Source organism: Pinus tabuliformis, chromosome 4_1, assembly GCF_031772625.1.
Source record: "Pinus tabuliformis cultivar Carrire ecotype Pingquan chromosome 4_1, CPIR1, whole genome shotgun sequence".
NCBI classification, from domain to species: Eukaryota; Viridiplantae; Streptophyta; class Pinopsida; order Pinales; family Pinaceae; genus Pinus; species Pinus tabuliformis.
The window spans coordinates 942,920,606-942,927,750 of record NC_142303.1 but is presented as its reverse complement, the minus strand read 5'-3'; the positions used below and the strand labels follow the sequence as shown (position 1 = coordinate 942,927,750).

At 42.3% G+C, this 7,145-nt stretch overlaps 1 pseudogene; it reads left to right on the top strand.

Annotated features, from left to right (window-relative positions):
- Window positions 1-6,129: 6,129 nt before the first annotated feature.
- LOC149179237 (pyrophosphate-energized vacuolar membrane proton pump 1 pseudogene) lies at window positions 6,130-6,825 on the top strand (annotated as a pseudogene).
- Window positions 6,826-7,145: the final 320 nt, after the last annotated feature.

The window sequence follows — 7,145 nt, the reverse complement described above, 5'->3', positions numbered from 1 at the left end:
TTAATGATTGAGAACATGTAACAATACATAGTACAATACTCCTCTCAAGTATCCAACACTATCTCCACCTGTTACACACAAAACTAGCTTAGATCTGAACAAGTCACAGGTTCAAATCTTCTCCACTGCTTTGCTTGCCTCTATTGCACAATACCAAGTGAAAATCACTGATGAGCCCCAAAAATGTACAATTATTTGGGCTCATTCAACCTCCTAATTTGACTTAGTCCACCATTCTCATTTGTTTATTGCATGTTTTTGATTATTTTTATGTTAATAGAGTGAATTTGGTTAGTCATTATGCCAACAAGTCTAATGGGTGCTTTGTGTAGCCTTTTTGGTCAACTTGGAGACAAATTTGAAGGTCTTAATGAGCACTTGGCAGCCAAATTCGTGGGAGAACAAGCTAGAGGATTTGTAGGAAGGTGTCCCCCTCATTTATGGGCCCTTACCTCGAATTCTCCACCATCAGCTCGGAGTTCAAGGGCCACCGAATCAATAAGCTCAAGGGCAGCCAAGCAAGTCAAGTTGGATTGCTGTTAACTACAAGTCTTGGGCAGCCAAGTCCCTAAATTTTAGGAGGACTGTTGGGTCCTCAAATTGTATAAATAAGAGGGCTTAAGACCTCATTTCAGTTGGTCATTTTTGTAGCTAGTGGTTAGTCATTTCGTCGCAGCTAGTTAGTCAATTTGGTTTTTGCTCTTTGTAAGCCAGTTTTGGCATGACATTAGACTTTTGATTATGAATAAAAGCAAGCAGTTTTGGATCAAATTCTGAGTTTTTAAAGGAGCCTAAAGCTCTCGGGGTTGGGCCCAACCTGAGAGCTCAGGCCTCCTTCCTTTGTATCAATATTGTTCCTTTAGCATTTTGTTTCCATTTTCCTTTACATGCATTCGAGTATAGCTGCTAATTTAGATTTCCTGTAGTGGTTAAACAGTTGCTGATTTGGATTTCCTGTAGAAGTTAAACAGATTGGTTTTATCAGTTATAATTGCTGTAATTGTTTGGAAGTAGGCTGAGTAGATTAGAGTGAATAACAGTTAAAAAAAGAACAGGCTGACTGTATGCTCATGATCCACCTCTTTCTAGAGGCAGGGATCGCAGACTGTGCTGCCCATTCAAAAACGTTTGCTTACATGTTAATGCTCTCTTGAACGCAATCTTGGTGATGGATAGAAGTGTCCATGAGTGTCAATTTCTTGGAATGCTTCATTGCTTCAGTACCATATATCAGTTTCCTTCACGAATACATTGCTGTTCATTGGTTTAATAAGCTGTTGGCATAAGTTAATAACTTTTACTTGCAGGACTTGGATGATTTGTCTCATTTACACTGTGCAACGCTACTCCATCGTTCTCCTACCTTCCCGAACCGTGCCCAGACCAACTATCCATCCTCCAACGAAGCCCTTTGTTCCTCAACTACCCCACTGCTCATATCCCCTGTGTTTTGCCTTCCATTCCCTCTATTTCCTCTAAGACAAATCTGCCTCTACACTCACCCTCATCTCCTCACTTCACTGTTGCTGAGCCATTACCACCTCATTTCCATCCTACATATCCCCCTATACCACTCCAACACTTCACCATCTCCCAAAACTCCCACGGTCAAACATCCTGTAGAATTGCACAGACTTCCTGTAGAATCCCTGAGTTTCCTGTAGGATCCCCTGCAGACTTCCTGTAGAAGCCTGCACACTCGGTTGCTGAGCATCCGAACGTGGTAGACTTATGTGGACTGATGCTAGAGACCCTCAGGGACCTCCCCTAGCCATCCTGACCTTGCCCATGCTTTCCTTCCATTCAAACCGCTCCTGCACAACCAAACCCTAATCAAAAGCATCATCACAATAAATCCAACCACTTAATGAAAAAATACAAAAACATGTCTTTTCAGATGCAAGTAGCTTAGATGCATGTATTTCAGCTCACTGCAAGTAATGGCATTATTGGTAGTAGTTTCATTCACAGTTTTGCATTGTAAGGGCCTAGCTAGTCAAATTAGGGTTTACTAGGGTTTTCATGCTTTGTTGGCTTTCAATTTCTTTCTGCAAATAGATTAGTCTCCTTTGAGTTAGCTTTCGTCCATCATTCATAAAGCTTCTTCTGTGAGCATATAGAAGTTGGCTTGAGCCCTAGCGGACTTGTGCCAGCTGACCAAGTGACAGTTGCGACAAGAGCTAGTACTTGTGCATACAGCACAGTCGCTTCCAAGTTTGTACGAACTACTGGGTTGATAAAATTAGAGATAGGAAGCTCCAGGAGTTGTAGCATTATTGCTACAATACTGGAGCCCACCATCTTTTTGGCGCCATTGCCGGGGAAGCGGCAGAGTATTGGTGATTGTTGCTATTCTTCTATTTTCTACTACAACCTTCTGCTAAGTAGTTTATTTCATTTCCATTATGCAATTTCGTTTATGCAAAAGTAGATTAGCATTTCTTGCTTTCATAGATTAGCATTTCAATTCCGCGATTTCATTTCTGCAAGCGTAGATTAGCATTTCAATTCCGCAATTTCATTTCTGCAAGCGTAGATTAGCATTTCCTTCCTGCAATTTCATTGGAGCAAAATAGATTAGTCCTTTCCTGCTTTCATTTCAATTCCGCATTTTCATTTCAGCAAGATAGTTAGTTGCAGTTCAATCTATTTTAGTTTTGCAGGTAGAAGTAGAAAAAACAAAAAAATCAACCAAAAAGATTTCATTTCATGTCTTGTAGGAGTAGAGATAAGTTAGAAAAATGATTGCACAACACCCCCACTGCTTCACACAGCCAACGTTCTCTCTTCTTCGATGGCTGTGATTAAAGAACCCCTGGGTGGACATCAAGGAATATTTAAAGAACCTCTAGGGAAGAAGAAGAAGAAACCATTCCTCTGAAGCAAATGGCTACAAGCAGAAATGTTGGGAGCAGTCCCTTGTCCAAAGATGAATTTGCAAATCAGATCGAAGATTTCAAGAGTGATATGAGGCAGTTTCTTGCCATGCAACTAGATACCTTGCGGATCCAAAAGAAGCAAGAAGAAGCCAAGAGGGCTTTGGCCATTTTTTGTCCTAGGTGCACTAGAAAGCATCCTAGGAACGAATGTCCAATGCGCCCTCTAGAAGTGTGTTTCATCTGTGAAGAATACCATCCTACAGATCAGTGCCCTTCCTTGCCCAGAATCAAAGCTACATATCAAAGAGCCAAGGGAGCCACTGAACCACTCTGTTATATGAACCAAAGGAGGCCACATGGACCCGTACCCTACCAGCAGGAACTACAAGGGACACCCGAGACCTATTATGACCCTTACCAAGCCACCTTCATGCCTTCTTGGGGTCCCCCTGCTCATCCTTCCTGGTTCACACCTCCTCCTTATTCCTTCACAGATCCATATTATACCCAACCAGTTGCTCATTCTCACTCTTATGCTCAGCCACAGCCTCAGTGGAATGCACCTTATCAGGAGTGGAGGCCCCAGTACAACTCTCATCCCGCTCATTTTCCTCCACCACCTGCTCATCCACAACCATCGCCTCCTCCTCCACCAAGGCAATCCCAAATGCCTACCCAACTACAATGCCATCCATCTCCATCTCAATTTCACACCTCCACTCAGCTACCCATACCACCATTTCCAAACCTACCCATTGGAGTAGCTCAACACAATTGCAAATCTGAGGCACAACATGTGCAAATGACTCCTTTTGAGCTCAATGATGTTCACCAAAGCTCAGGAAGAGTGTTGCAAAAGAGAGAATCTATTGACAACATTGAAGGACCAAAGGAAAAAGAAGATTCAGAAGAGGAAATCAAAGAACCATGGGCTGCACTTGATCAAGTGAAGAGATCAGAATCAGAGATCAAGAAAGCTTCCTCATGGTTACCATCAAACCCTCCATGTAGTCAAGAGAAAGATCAGCAAAAAGAGGAAGATCAGAAGGTCATGATAGAAGGTGACATGAAGAATGATCCAGATCAGCAAAAGGACCATGGATATCAAAGCTATATTGAGACATGGTTCCAGACAGTCACTAAGTTGCAGCAGTACTCTCTTCCTCAGCTATGTTTGATCCCTTCAAGGTCAGATCATTTGGTCTCTGAGATCTGGATACCTATCCAAGCATGCATTTCGAGCCTCCACATCATTTTGTCTATAATCTCGATGTGCACATGGTTCCATTAGAAGTATTCTTATACTTGAAAATGATTTTGTTTTTCAAGTAGGGTAGGGTAGGAAAAAGAAAAAAAAGAAAAAAGAAAAAAAAAATGAAAAAAGAGGAAAATAGAAATCTAAGGTGAAAACCTCCTCGGAGGCGCCTTAGATTGGCTCATTGATTGAAAACCTCCATGAGGCGGTCAATGGGTTGGAAAAAAAAAGAGAAAAGAGAATAAGATCTTTGGGTGAAAACCTCCCTTGGAGGCGCCCAAGGCAGGTAATTAGGGTGAAAACCTCCATGAGGCGCCCTAGTTGTTTTTCAAAAAAAATAAAAGAGAAAAGAAAAAGAAAAATAAAGCTAATCTCCATTGAATAAGTTCATGTTGCAGCAATGACATTGCAGGTTAAAGAAGGACGTTTCATGACAGGAGGAGCACTCAAATCAAGGTCAAAGGACTCTTTCTTGTGCCTTCTACAGGAAGCTCTGTATTTCTACAGGAAACATCCTGTAGAACCTTTGGACGAGCCAAATCCAATTTCAAAAGTGAATCTGATGGTGGGAATCTGTTGATTAGGCCTACAAGCACTTGTGTGTCCATCCCTTGCCTTCATCCATCATTTTTTCACCTCCTTGTGCTTCTCATTGTGCTTCTATAGGAACTTCCTGTAGAAATTGTGGGAAACTAGGCATGCATTTCAAAAAGTGGTTTGGCGAACGTGGTAGCTTCCTCAAGGGTTCATAAGTCCTCATGCAGTCTTCCAACTCCTCCTCCATCATCTCTATACCTGCATCACAACCAATATTCATTTTGTCATCCCATGCAACCAAAATGCAAAGTGCCTTGAAGCAAAAACACATAGAGCAGAATTTGTTTATGCCATAACTTGAAAACCATGCATCCATTTGACAAACCGTTTTATGGGGAATTGTACAAGGTTGATGACAACATGCCTGAGCAGTTTCATGCAATTCTGGTGCACGGTTTCCAAGAAATTAGCCTCCATCACCATCAGCCATTTTTGCATTTTCTCCATATCCGTGCATCCGTTTTAAAACCTGTTTCATGGGGAGATGCACATGGGTGATAGTAGCCTACCCAAGCAGTTTCAGCCGATTCCGATGCACGGTTTCCGAGAAATCGAGCTCTGAAATCTTCAGCCATTTTCCATTTTTCTCAAAATCCGTGCATCCATTGATCACGAATTTGCTATGGGAGATGCATAATGATGGTAGGAACATGCTCACCGAGTTTCAGATCAATCCGATCTACCGTTTGGGAGAAATGGCAAAAAAAAGTTCTGGTTTTGTGACCATGCAGCAGCAGCAGCTTGAACGGGCAGAGTTGAACGTGGAAACGATTGCATGTAGCTCAGATCCGGCCAGAGGACACCTGCACAAGGGAAAGCAATCAAAATCATCAGCCACGCCCTCATGCAATCAAAGAATCAAAGCATGCAGCAGCAAGAAGCTTCACAAGCAGCCGTTTGATTTCAGGTACGTGACTAAACCTTGTTCATCTGTTTGCATAGATCTAATCTAAAGCAATGCATGAATGAATGAGATGAGTGGATTCAGCCAAGAAGAGAGCCACGTTCAATTGCACTCAGCAAGGCAAAAATCACGCAGCATGCATGGGTCAGCCATGCACGTGAAAGTCAAAAAACGGACAGTTAGTGTCAGCTGCTTGAACTCCAGTGCAGCGGATCAAGAAGAAAACATACGGTTCATAAGTAGAACATGCAGTTCACGATAGCCTAACTGTCTGCATGGCCAACGCATGTCTCTGCCACCTCACTCCAAAAATCACGCAGAAATCTGAGCGCTCAGCTGTTGGTCAACTTGCACTTGCAACATGATTCACTCGAAGTGTATTCGAATTCAGATGGAGATAAACGAAAATTAGCAGAACATCTTGGAGAAAAATATATGAAATGGTTAGCAAAACTTATTTCAACATCTTCAAATATGGTCTTGGTGGTTCTTCCATGGCTCTGTTTGGCAGAGTAGGTGGTGGTATTTACACCAAAGCAGCAGACGTAGGTGCTGATCTTGTTGGCAAGGTTGAGAGGAACATTCCTGAAGACGATCCACGCAACCCAGCTGTCATTGCTGATAATGTTGGAGATATCGCTGGTATGGGATCAGATCTATTTGGGTCCTATGCTGAATCTTCCTGTGTAGCTTTGGTTGTTGCATCCATATCATCATTTGGAAACTCTCATGATCTTACTGCCATGTGTGATCCCTTGCTTATTAGTTCAATGGGTATCATTGCTCGCTTAATCACAACTCTGGTTGCAACTGACATATTTGAGATCAAGGCTGTGAAGGAAATTGAGCTTGCATTGGAAAAGCAACTTATTATCTCCACAATAGTGATGACTATTGGCATTGCTGTTGTAAGCCTAGTTGCATTGCCTTCATCCTTCACTATCTTCAATTTTGGTGCCCAGAAGGTTGTAAAGAACTGGGAGCTTTTCTTCTGTGGTGCTATTGGTTTGTGGTCTGGCCTTGTTATTGGTTTTGTCACTGAGTACTACACTAGTAATGCTTACAGCCCTGTCCAAGATGTTGCCGATTCATGCAGGACTGGAGCAGCAACTAATGTTATATTTGGGTTGGCTTTGGGATACAAATCTGTTATTATTCCCATATTTGCTATTGCAGTAAGCATTTTATGAAGAAAAGAAAGCTGCCGCAGTCGGAAAGTATTGTCATGTCAGGAACAGAAACGTGAATCAAGGTTAACCAATGGAAAAACAATGATTTAAAGGCCTGGAAACACTTTTTCCCATCCAGCTTTGGCATGCAATATCTATTCTTGGGCAGTTCATTGTACGTGTGTGCTTTTATAATACATTAGACTTGCCATTTGTGTTGGATTCGTCAGCTTTTAGGCAGCGCAGTTCAAGGAGAAGGCACCCCCAGCCAAGCAAGTAAAATCAGTGAAATTGGTTCTACAGGAAGACAGAGGACTGTTTCTACAGGAAGCCAGCGAACA